Source organism: Rhinopithecus roxellana, chromosome 14, assembly GCF_007565055.1.
Source record: "Rhinopithecus roxellana isolate Shanxi Qingling chromosome 14, ASM756505v1, whole genome shotgun sequence".
Lineage (NCBI taxonomy): Eukaryota > Metazoa > Chordata > Mammalia > Primates > Cercopithecidae > Rhinopithecus > Rhinopithecus roxellana.
In genome coordinates this window covers 128,154,672-128,168,419 of record NC_044562.1, presented here as the reverse complement: position 1 = coordinate 128,168,419, position 13,748 = coordinate 128,154,672, and positions in this window count along the sequence as shown.

Genomic DNA, 13,748 nt, shown 5'->3' with positions numbered 1-13,748 from the left:
CAGCCTTGTAGTATAGTTTGAAGTCAGGTAGCATGATGCCTCCAGCTTTGTTCTTTTGACTTTTGTCTTGGTTGTGTGGGCTCTCTATTGGTTCCATATGAACTTTAAAGTAGTTTTTTCCAATTCTGTGAAGAAAGTCATTAGGAGCTTGATGGGAATGGCATTGAATCTACAAATTATTGTGGGTAGTATGGCCATTTTCACGATATTGATTCTTCCTATTTATGAGCATGGAATGTTCTTCCATTTGTTTGTGTCTTCCTTTATTTCGTTGAGCAGTGGCTTGTAGTTCTCCTTGAAGAGGTCCTTCATATCCCTTGTAAGTTGGATTCCTAGGTATTTTATTCTCTTTGTAGCAATTGTGAATGTGAGTTCACTCATGATTTGGCTCTCTATTTGTTATTGGTGTATAGGAATGCTTGTGATTTTTGCACATTGATTTTGTATCCTGAAACTTTGCTGAATTTGCTTATCAGCTTAAGGAGATTTGGGACTGAGATGATGGGGTTTTCTAAATATACAATCGTCATCTACAAACAGGGACAATTTGACTTCCTGTTTTCCTAACTGAGTACCCTTCATTTCTTTCTCTTGCCTGATTGGGCTACGGGCACTCTTAAAGTTTAACCTGTAAAACTGGTTCAGGCCATGATGGGAAGTGTGGGTCAGAGGTGCCTCATTATACCTGTCCAGCATTAACACCAACACAGACTTTAAGCCTGATAAGAAACATTTTTCAACCTATTCTCTCTCAAGGCTACTACCTGAAGGCTTCCTCTACAAATAAGAACTTCGGTCTCCACAGTCCTTTATCTTAACCTAGACATCTTTTTTCTTTTGATCCCAGGTCTTTAGATAAGCTCAATGAATTCTCAACCAAAAAATATTTCAATCCACCTATACCCTGGAAGCTCCTGCTGCATGGTAGCCACCCCAGCCCCCCACTTCTGGTTGTCCTATCTTTCTGAACTGAACCAATGCATTTTTTAAGTGTGTTTGATTGAAGTCTCATGTCTCCCTAAAATGTATAAAACCAAGCTGTACCATCTTGGCTGCCACATGTTCTCAGGACCTCCTGAAGGCTGTGTCACGGGTCATAGTCACTAATATTTGGCTCAGAACAAATCTCTTTAAATATTTTATAGAGTTTTGCTCTTTTCATTGACACACTGTTATATTCATCAAACATCAAAATCCTCACTATAAATGAGCTGCCAGAGAACAACCAATGAGAAAGCAGAGAGTCTACTTGGTATTGCCTAGGTTTTCTTCTAGGGTTTTTATGGTTTAGGTCTAACATTGAAGTCTTTAATCCACCTCTACTTTAATCTACCAAAGTAGAGATCTCTAAAATCACAGTAGCAAGAGAACACATGGAACAACAAAACATAATGTAACAACAAAATACATTTATATATATATATTCTTCTAAGACATAAAGCAGACTACATTTATTTTTACTGATTCTTTATAGTTTAATTTTCCATTTTTCCCCTTTTTGTTAGCAGAAAAACCAAACTGTAAAATATTTTAAAGAGGTTTATTCCAAGCCAATACGAGTGACATGACCCAGAAAACACAATCTCAAGAGATCCTGAGAAAGTGTGCCCAAGGCGGTTGGGTTACAGTTTGGTTTTATACATTTTAGGGAGATAGGAGTTACAGACAAAGACATAAATCAGTACATACAAGGTAAATGTTGGTTTGGCCTGAAAGGCAGGACATCTTGAAGTGAGGACTTGTAAGTCACAGGAGGGTTTTAGGTATTCTTTATTTAACAATTGGTTGGGAGAGTTAAGCTATTGTCTAAGGACCTAAAGTCAGTAGAAATGAATGCTTGAGTTAAAATAAAGGGGTTATGGGGACCAAGGCCCTTGTTATGTAGATTAAGCCTCTTAGATAGCAGAGCTCCAAGAGAACAGGCAGTAAATGTCTCTTTTGAGACCTTAATGGTGTCAGACTAATATTCTCTTCTAGAGCCAGGAAAGGCCTAAAAGGGAAGCTAGCTGCATTAATGGAAATTCTCTGCAGATGCAAATTTTCTCCACAAAAGACAGCTTTTCAGGGCCATTTCAAAATATGCCAAATATATTTTGGAATAAAATGTTTTTATTTGCTTTAGGGTCTGCTGTCTGTCATGTGATACTACACTAGAATCAGTTTGGAAAGTGAGCCATGCTATACCTGGATCATTTTTAAGAATCCATGTCATGAGATATTATGGTTTGTAGGGTGTGACTTAACCCTTGCCTTGCATGGCCTTAAGTCTGGTTTATAATTTGGTATCTTATTGCCACGAAGAGTCTGCTTTGTCAATCTTATGATCTCTGTTTTAACTTTAATGCTTGTCAGTTGTGCCTAAACTCTAAAAGGCTGAGAGTATAAGGAGGCATGTCCAATCTGGGAATTCAGGTTTTTCAGATTTCTCCGAGGTCCTTTTGGCCAAAAGGGGGTCCATTCAGTCAGGTTGAGGCTTCAAATTTATTGTTGGCTTACACTTAATTGTTTTTTTCTCTCTTTCACACTGCCATTTAACAAATAATGACAGTACATACTCCCCTCTCTCAAACTTAGAACATATTCCATACAGAAGAGGGTCACAAGAGTTTCAAAATATTCATGGGTCACCTTACATTTGCACAAATAGCATGCCATTTTGATACACAATTTCATGCAGAAATGCTCTTAGAGAATAATTCTATCCAAGTTGCATATTTTACAGTAGCTACAATATGAATTTGAGTGACAGCGATTTCTGAAGGCATCCTAGACAACACATCAGAACTCACCTTTCTAATTGGCCAGTAGAGGCTGGAATTCCAGAAGGCATCCAACAAAACATCACATACAACTTCAACTTTTTGAATCACTGAGTTGCTGGTCAACCTCATAGTAATTCCAGTCTGTCCAAATGAAGATAAAGAAACAACAGGGAAATGCAAAACCATCACTGACAGAGAAGAATTCAGAAGAGTGGCAGTAGTCTGGGACTCTCACAGGGCACTGAGTTTGAGAAGAAAGATAAAAGAAAGAAATATTGTCATGATTTGTCAGGGCTAGAGATGGAAGAATGAAGAGAGTATGAAAGAATAAGAATTAGAATAAAGCTAACTAGAAGGAGTTTCATTAATACTAGTAGAATCTTTCTGGTAGGCATGGTTTTCTATTACAGTGTGTAGCTAAAACAAAAAGAACTATGCCAGTTTCACAGGCCTAGTATGGCAAGGAAGGACTAGAAACTGGAATGCCAAAGCACCACTGAAAAAAGGAGAGCTGAACTCTGATGCTGGGGTTATGTGGTTATCGTCTTCTTTACCTTAAATTTATCTCCAAGGTTAAGAAAATTCTGGGAGTCTAGGATGTGGTCCTACCAAGAATGCTAGAAGTGTCAAGGTAAATAGCACTATGATTAACACAGAGAGAAAAACCAGATTTGCTATTATTGTGCAAAGGAAGAGATGTGCTTTACACTGCTTTAGGTCACTATATCAGATTTCATGACCTCGTTTTACCTCTCTGACTCTTCAGCCATGCTCAGCTTCAACTGGGGCCAGGCCAACTACTCAGACAAAACAAAGGTGAATTCTAAGCCAACATCCAATGATCTAGCTGAATTCTGCTCCAAGTCTACTTATCTCTTTTTCTGAGATTGCTAGTATGCTCACAAAATGTTCCAAATTTGTACTTTATTTTCTCCTGAATTATTCATCACCTTTTTCTAGTGTGGCTGGACTATACCACATTAGAATTATATCTTGTATTCTTTCTCCTTATTTCCCATTTCCTCCAGGGAAAGGTGTTTCTCTTTTGTCTCTGAGTGTACCTGTCAAAGAGCAGTCTTCAGAGATAAGAATAATTGTTTAATATGCTCTTCTAGAGAGTCTTCAATTCCCTGGAAAATAAAATTCTACATCATTAGAAGGAAAAGAGGATCCAATGAAATTAGTTTAAACCAAGGCCTGAAGGAAGGAGAAAAAAAATGCCTTTACTAACTTTTGTTTTTATTCTTTGTTTAATATTCATTACCAGATGTTAGTTCAGGGCACTCACCTCCCATCTGGCAGAATTTGCAAAGTTAGGGCATCTGATTCAGTTAGAATCCATACTCTTCTATCTATGTTATTTGTTTAAATGGTTCTGTTTCTGCACTTGGTGAAATGCTCTGTTGGCAGGGCAATGATCATATTCATAAAATGCTAAGAATGCTCTTCAGTTCTTCCTCTCAAATCCCCCTCTCTCTACAAATAGGCCTTCCAAATATATACATACACACATATACACACACACACACACACACACATACACATACATATATATACACACACTTGTATATGTCATTTATATCTACCATGTGTGTTTCACCCACATAGAAAACTCTATATGTATTTGAATAACACTACTCATCACCCTGCATGTGTTTAATAACCATGATGTGTCTAATACCACACTGCATGTAATGAGGGAAGTACAAAATAAGTATAGGTGGTCTTTCTCTATATGGGACTTAGAACCTACATGAGGGAACAAGTAAGATTTAAATGTATAAGATAATAAAACATGCCCTCAAATATTTATTAGTGATATATTTATCCTGATCTTAAGAGAGTCATCTGCTAGATTTGGAGGAGAAACATAATACCAGATATTGCTTGGTTTGCCCTGCTAAGAGAAGAATGTGTTAGGATGACCTAGTTCCCATAAGACTACTTTAAGCAAAAGTCAGAAGAATACCAGATCAACTCCTGTGGCTTTTGTTTCACAGTACCCTTGAGGTGGGAGAGTTCTTTGGATCCCTTCATGGAACTTGTGAGAGGGGGTATGGTTTGCTTACTCGGCAACTGTGCTCAAATCCCTTGTGGGAGGGGGAACAAGCAGGTGAGCAGGTGCTGGGGCTGGGGCAAGTGCTTTTGGGCTCCAGTCCCATGATAGCACCTGGGGGTGTGTAACAATTAATGTTCTTTTAGCAGCTGCCATCCATAGATGGCTAAGTGTTAACCAACTCAGTGAAAAGTCAGGATAACAGCCTTTTATACCACATCCTGCCCTCTTGGTACCCGGGTCCTTGTCTAGCATCAAGGAAGAATCACGTCACATGGGCTTGAAGGTTGGTGAATGCAGAGGTTTTACTGAGTGATGGAGGTGGCTTTCAGTGTGATGGGCAGTTGGAAATGGGATGGAGTGGAAAGATAATCTTCCCCGTGGAGTTCGGCCATCACCACCCAAACTCCTTTCCAACCGTCCAACTGCCTCTTTGATGTTCAGATGCTTCTTCTCTTCTCTCCTTCTCTGCCATGTCACTCTGCTACTCTGCCAGTGGAGTTTGGGGGTTTTATAGGTACAGGATAGGGGGGCAGTGTGAGCCAAAAAGCAACATTTGGGCAGGAAAACAGGAATGTGAAGTTCTCATTTAGGGTGATGGGCTCAGGCTTGAGGGTGGAGCCCTTGCCAGGGACCCTACCATCTTCTTCCCAGTATTTCCTTGTGTTCTGTTCATATCACAGTGGAATCACAAAGAATTCCGCTGACCTATGGTTTTAAAGCACAAAGTTGGCCAAACAAAATATAGCTGCCAGTTTGCAAGTCCTAAACTAAATAATTATTTTGTTTGTTTTTGAGACGGAATCTCACTCTGTCACCCAGGCTGGAGTACAGTAGTGCGATCTTGGCTCACTGCAACTTCTGCCTCCCAGGTTCCTGTGATTCTCCCGCCTCAGTCTCCCGAGTAGCTGGCATTACAGGCACCCACAACCATGCCTGGTTAATTTTTTGTATTTTTAGTAGAGACGGGGTTTCACCATGTTAGCCAGGCTGGTTTCGAGCTCCTGACCTCATGATTTACCCATCTCGGCCTCCCAAAGTGCCGGGATTACAGGCATGAGCCACCGCACCCAGCCACTAAATAATTTCTTACAATTATGTTATACAAAGAACCAACTGATATGGATGATTTGACTTTCTAAGACAATTTACCAAACTCTAAGTTTACCAAGGTGCAAGGATTTCAATGGGTTTATCACAATAAATATTATCTAGGGCCACAACTGAAAGTCACTTGGAAGCTTCATGTGCCATGCTGTGGCCTCTCTCTAATTTATCTATATGGGTGTGCTTCTTTCATATTAACTCTCTAGAACCTGAAGATACTAAGGAAAATCTATAGAGCTCAAAATATTTATATCTTCATTAAAGTTCACTCTCAACTGTGTATCTGCTCTGTGTTTTGTGGGACTATTTCAATGTCAGTAGCCTTCATATCCCCCCAAATCCATCTCTGTGCTTAGTCAATGAATGCTTATTGGATTAGTTTGAGTACAAACAAATTTTAATATTTATTAATACATAGTTAAACTAGGTGAGTCTTTTAAGATTTTTTAAAAACAACAAAAAACACAAGTGACTTGGATAATCTATGCTACTGCTTTGACAAAAATTGAAAAGCAGCTATTCCTTTATGAGTAGGAAGCAGGGAGGAGCATCCCTTTAATGCAAATAGGCCCCATAGTTCTTCTTCAGGGACCAGAAAGTGATAACTGATAGATGTAAGACAATAACTCTCAACTTTGGCTTCTCATTAAAATCATCTGAGCAGCTTTTAAAATATAACTATGTCTTGGCTGTAACACCAGCAGAGATTTTTAAGTAATTGGTCTGAGATGGGTCGCAGATATCAACATTGGTTCAAAGCTTTCCATGAGTTTCTGATGCATAGACAAGGTTGATAACTGCTATTCTAAGAGGATATTTCTGAGAGATCATCCATTTTCTCCATACGCCGCTCAAATACCTCGCAGGTAGTCTTGCTAATGCCCTCCAATCTTTGTAGCTAGGTAAGAGTTAATATTACAGTTGCTTTCATCCAAGAAAAAAGAGTTTTAAACTCTGGAGTACCATAACAATCTTTCTTAGATGTTAGACCTCCCTTGGCTCAAGTCTCTGAAAAGGCCGACAGGGCTTGCAAAACTGAGCCATCCCTCTCCAAGTGAGGCAACACGTTTCTCATGCACGTGAGTTAACCTAAATAACAATTATTAGCCACAAATGTGGCAACTACTGTAAATAATGTACTTCCTTTTATCTTGGTTTTTCAAAGGGATCTTCAGGGGGTAGAAACTGCACTTTTGATTTTGCATTTCTTGGCAACTAGCAATCTGTGGGCTGAAACTCCAAACAATAGTCTTTTGGGGGTCTCTGTTAACTTTGTTCTAAACTTTACACAGCTAATTAGAAGTGTTCAAAGGCTCTCATTTTGAACCACTTAGTTGATGAGAAATGCATGTTTAATGGGCATTCTGGAAGACAATTTAATGAATCTAGAAGGAAAACAAAGTAAATTGATTATTATGCAATGACTTGCAAGAGCTCCTTGTGACCAGCTCGTAAATAGCAGAGCACAGAGGTAACCAGGACATGGTTGTAGGCAGCTCAGATTATTAATGAGGACACTGGTTGTGTTAATGATCAAGCAGCATTTTTTAAAAATGAACCCTTTAGGGGCTAAGAGAAAATATTCCAAGTTAATATCATTCAGATAGTACTTTGAAAAATCTTACTAAACCCCACGAGCTCTTACTAAAGAGCTTCAGAAGGGCTAAGGGGCTAGAGTTCACAGGTATTAGGTTTCCTTGGCTGAGAAGACTTGAAAGGTGTTCTTCCCCTTAGGATTCTGTGGCCTCTGTATCCAAGGTGATTATACTAATCAGTGGTGTTCAAACAGAGTTCCATCAGTAACAACCTAACAAGTTTTAAATATTTAATTAATCAAGGTTTGCATAAAGAATGTGGGGACAAAATAACAAAGTAGGGTTCATTTTATAATTTCTTAAGAAAAGGCATTCCATCATACCACCTTAACAACCTCAAGATTGTTTGACTGGGATTCCTACTATATCTTATTTCACCCCTTACAGAGTCAGACCAGGAAAAGTAGAGGTCACCTATACCAAAAGGAGAAAGACTTTGCCTAAAACAAAACTTAACTCTTCCCAACCTGTCCCTGCCTTTGTCCTCTTCAATACCTCCCTCATGCAATCGTGCATACACAGGCACATGTACACACTGCCTTAGATCAGGAAGCATTATTAAAACAGATTTCTAGGTCCCAGCCCAGAGTGTCTGATTCAGTAGATATGGGGAGAGGACCAATAATTTGCATTTCTAACAGGTTCCCAGATAATGCTGATGCTGATGGTTCAGAGACCAAATTTTGAGAATCACTGCCCTAGATTTCTATTTATTCCCAACAAACATGGCAAATTACTACTACTGTATGAACTTGCTCCCTGTCTTTAGGCTGCAGGTCAACCTATCTCCACAAAGCAAATATCAGTAAGAAAGGGCTCCTGACACTTTCACTTCATTCATAGACTCCATCATAAATCATCCCCTTCGGCTCATTTTGCACTCCATTTCTAGGCATGTTCCTTATTTACCAACTCCTGGTGCTTAGCACTGAAACAGCTCTCCAGGTCTGAGCTCTAGGCTTCTCTCCTTTGCGGACATCTTTGATTATGCTGCTTGCAGTGCCTGTATGCAAGTGCATCATTTGGCTTTGGTGCCTTTTATCCTAGCACACACATCCTGGGGTTTGTGTGTCTGTGTGTGTGTGTGTGTGTGTGCGTGTGTGTGTGTGTGCATATGTATTTTTCTATTATTTATTTATTTATTACTATTTTTTTTTTTAGATGGAGTCTTGCTCTGTCTCCCAGGCTGGAGTGCAGTGGCGTGATCTCAGCTCACTGCATGCTCCATCCCCCAGGTTCACACCATTCTCCTGCCTCAGCCTCCCAAGTAGCTGGGACCGCAGGCGCCCACCACCACGGCAGGCTAAATTTTTGTATTTTTTAGTAGCGACGGGGTTTCACCATGTTAGCCAGGATGGTCTCAGTCTCCTGACCTCATGATCCGCCTGCCTCAGACTCCCAAAATGCTGGGATTACAGGCGTGAGCCACTGCACCCATCTGTGTGTGTATATGTATATGTAAAATGATAGCATATGCTAGAAAGCAGAATATCAGCACTGGGAAAGATAGTACATTATAAAAATAGTATTATAAACTATAAGGATAATCATAAACACACTAAATTATTTAATGTATGCACTTGACATATTTAAATTCTTTCTGGAATAAATCTAAATTTTAAATGTAGTTTTTTTCTGTTTTTGGACTTCCTGTTTTGGACTTATCCCACAGCACTGCCTCTCTTTCCTAAGGACTGTCTGGCTGCTGAAGGATTATGTCCTAATCTCGGTTTTGATCCATTTGCTTGTCTCCATATTGTATGGGTTTTCTTGGCTCTTTTGGGGTTACATGTGAGATAAAGCTGTGTAATATTCCTATTGCTGGTCTCTTCAGGAAGAGATCTCTTTCTTTTAACTAAAAGGTACAAATTCTTTTTCCCATAGGAGTCCCAGATTAGTCAAAAAGAAGTCAGGATTTTATCTTTTAATGGTTTCAGCGTACTTCACCTACCAACTGCCCTCTACTAAAGTAGAGCCCAACATGAGAATTCAGCCCAGCTGAGAATAAGGTGACCTACTGTTTATAATTCCTGGGCCTGGACACTTTTACGCTCACTTGCTCACTCTGTTTGGGTCACTTTAATCATTTCTGCAGTGATGGAAAACCACCATTCAATGGTCCCAGTCCAGACACATGACACAACTATCCCCTAAATTGTCATGACCATGAACTGTGGTTTGAATGTATCCCCCACATTTTACTTAGTGAAAACTTAATTTCCAAATGCATATGTTGATGGCATTTGGAGGTAGGGCCTTTGGGATGTAACTAGAATTAGATAAGGTCATCAGGGTGGGGCCCCCATAGTGGAACTGGTGGCTTTATAAGAAGTGAAAGAGAGACTTCAGCTGACACACTCTCTGCCTCTTGCCATGTGATGTCCTCCCACTATGTTATGACACAGCAAGAGGGCCCTCACCAGATGCAGCCCCTCGGTCTTGGACTTCCCAGTCTGCTGAAATGTGAGCCAAATAAACCTCTTTTCTTTCTAAATTACCCAGTCTCTGGTATTCTGTTATAGCAACTGAAAATGAACTAAAACATCATGAAAATAAAGAATCCCAGCATGAGTTGAACTTCTGCACTGGAGCAGTGGCATTGACTGCCACTGCTGCCTCACTGAGTTCCTTTATGCATGTACATAGAAATTTGGGTGGTAAAATTAAAATATTGCACAACAGAAGAGATTTAGGGAAACAATATACCCCTATTATTTATTTCTGTGACCTATCCTCTGTTTTTTAGGCTTAGAACTACAACTATTTCCTTTGAATACCCAGAACTTCCCCTAGCTCCCTCATCTCACTCACTGTCATGGTTCAGGCTCCTGCCATCTTTCTTCTGGACTACTACAAGTGCCCCCTAATGAACATTCCTGCCCTAGGTGTCCTCCTACCTACAGATGATTTCTTTCTTACCCAGTCTTTATGCTACTCCCAAGGTGATTTTTCTGAAATAAGAGTACTCTGCTTGGGAGTTTAATGCTTATAAAATATTTTGCACATGATCTAAGTCCCATGGCATTTTGCATACAGCTCTTCACCACTTGGTGTTGACAGCTGTTGTGAGACCTCAGTTCTTGTCTTCTTAGTTTAAAATAATTTAAACAAGATGCACAAAGCAAAGCAGATGCATCATAATTTATTGCAAAGGAGAAACAATATTTTGAAAGTTAGATGCAGAATAGACAGTGTCCCCTGAGAGTGAGAGGATTCAGGGTGGGGTGCTAGTAAGGTTGAGACAGCAAAGAATGACACTAGGGAGACTCCCTTTATGGGTGTTTTACATGGTTATTCATAAGGTCATGGTAAGAGGTGTTGCTAGTAAGCATGTTCTGGGTGGTCCTCTGGGTGCGCATGCACAGTGGTTGTACATGCTTGTTCATATATCACATGTCTCATTAGCTTAAATCTCCACCCAGGCTGTTTTTTACTATTATGATGAGCAAATAATGAGGATCAGTTTGATAACAGGTAAAATCAAAATGTTCATGCTCTTCATGGAGGAAATTCCCTACTGGAGATAGCTTTGCTTGAATGAGCTTCACTACAATGTGAATACTGAGGCTTATTTTGTGGATTGTAAGGTCATCGCAGTTGGGGTGTCCCAAAGACAGGGTCACTTCCTTGACTACTCTCCTGACTTACTGGACGTATTACTGCTTTCCAGCCCCATGACCTGCAATTATCATGCTTCTAAAAACACCTCCTTAGTCAGCTCTTCAGCTTCATCTCATATTCATCTTCCCTTGCTCTCCAGGTTCCTTGACCTTTGTTATGGAGTGAATGTATCCCCCCACAATTCATACATTGAAGCCTTAACTCTTAATGGGATGATATTTGGAGATGAGGCCATTGGGAGGTAATTAGGGTTAGTTAAAGTCAGGAGGATGGGGTCCTCATGATGCGGTTAGTGCCCTTATATGAAGAGACATCATAAGAAGACAGCCATCTGCAAGCCAGGAAGAGTGTCCTTACCGGGATCTGATCATGCTAACTTACTGATCTCAGCCTTCCAGCCCACAGAACTGTGAAAAAAATTAATTTCTGTTGTTTAAGCCATCAAGTCTTTTGCATTTTGTTATAGCAGCCTAAGCAGACTAATACAACTTTTGAATGCCTCCAAGGCAAAATCACATCCCCACATTGGGGTTCACGTTATTCATATATGCAATTTTACCTACCTGAACAGCCTTCTCTAACTTCTTACATGGTTAACTCCTAACCCCTATTTATCTCTCAATTATATCCCAATTATCATTTATCAGGCAAGCTTTGCATAAACACAGATACAGAAGGGAGAAAACAAAATGGATGTATGAAAATTATGATAAATCTGGTTTTGGCTAGAGTTCCTTAACTTTTTCTCTTTGTTAGCATGTAGACTTCTGCTTAATTAAAACAAGTTTCCTGGTTATATGCATTTTCCTTATGCAGGGCCTAATTGTATGCCCATGCTCCCAAACCTTTACTTCTGATTCCTTAAAGCTTGTGGGTGGCTTTATCACACAATGCTCAACAGTGCAGTGGATTCTGATCCATCTCCTTTGGAAGGAATCCCTTGAGATTTAGGAATCATTCTTAAAGATAATGATTTAATTATCTTAATCTGACTCCAAACTTGGTGCGCCGAGTTTGGTGTCAGACTAAGGCCTTTGGGTTAGTAGGGAAAGTTTTGGCAAGTTTAACTGGAGTAAAAGCAGCTTGCTCTTTTAAAAGAATACGTGTGGAAGCCAACAATAATTTGATCTCAGGAAATTAAAATAACATGCAAAACTGATCATGATACAAATATTAATGAACTTTGAGAAATGATGAAATAATGAGAACTGTCAATGGCCCAAAAATGAGTAATTGTGGTTCTCGCTTTCACACTTGGGAAAAGGTCACTTGAGGAATTGGGAGATGGTTTAATGCAGTAGCTGATAATCCCTGCCAGATTCTGCCAAGAAAAACAGTTATCATAAGGCACCAGCGTGGGCTCACAAAGAACAAGCTATGCTGAACTCATCTAATTTGTCTTTCAGAAAAGGTTAATGAATCAGGAAAATACTATATATCTAACACAAACGGCCTGCAGATTCACATTTCTCGTTCACTTCTGATATCCTCAGACTTGGGTGAATAAAGCTTTCCCCGCAAACTGTAATACAGCCTTTGTTAATTAACGTTGGTATTGCAAAATGCTCAACAATAACTCACTCTTTATAAATATGTTCCATATTAATTCATTGTCACTTAATAATTTACATAATTACTTTATAATTACTTATAATTTGCTATAAGTATCTATTTACAAAATGAATTCATTGGCATGATTACATGCTGTCTTGCATTTGAGTCATAAGTGCATTAAGATTCTTCTATCTAAAATCACATTTTCAAGTGCATAAAATATTCCCCAATACGTGATTTGGGGGAGAAAATCATATTGCTTGGATGAACGGAGGCAAGATGGCGCACTTCCGGGTTCTTCATCACCAACTTTTGCCGCGCGCGGAAAAGAAGCCAGCGCCCAGGAAGGTGCAGACCAACCTTCGATGTTAATTCGATGTTAATTCTTCGACGTTAATTCGAAGAGACCAAGATTCACCTGGTCCGAATGCCCCCGACACACCCGTGCCCCGCCTATTGCCCTTCCACTCCTAGAAAAGCCGCTCCCCGCGAACGCACGGCGCAGGTTTCCTCAGTCCCCACTCTTGTCGGGACTGCATCAGGAACTCTGCCTGGGAGCTCCGCTGGGTGACTCTCTCGGCCTCCTTTGCCGGAGGCGGACAGATCTCACCCTACACACCTTCTTCCCTGAAGCTAGGTGATCAAAAATAAATTTGCAGTTTTGCTCCTAACCTTGCCTACTCTCTGGTTCTTTTGTGCTCACTCTGGTGGTCTTAGAAAAACAAATCACATATTATTTGAAGATGTTATACAATAAAGACTGTAAATATGTGCTTAATAAGAAAAGTCCTCATCAAAGTTGGACACAGGTGGTGTTTGTATTCTCTTATGACCATCTCCCTTCTCTGCATAAATTTCCCCCTCTCATTCTTAGCAGGCACCAACCTCATAATTCCAAACGTCCTCATGATTTCTCCATTCTCTTCCAACCCTAGATATCAAAATCAGCCATAGAAAAACATTCTGAAATAGATTAATTTTGCCCAATGAACCCCGAGTTTTGTCAAGTTCTTTGAATATATTTCCTGCCCTCAAATACCTTGAAGCCTAAAT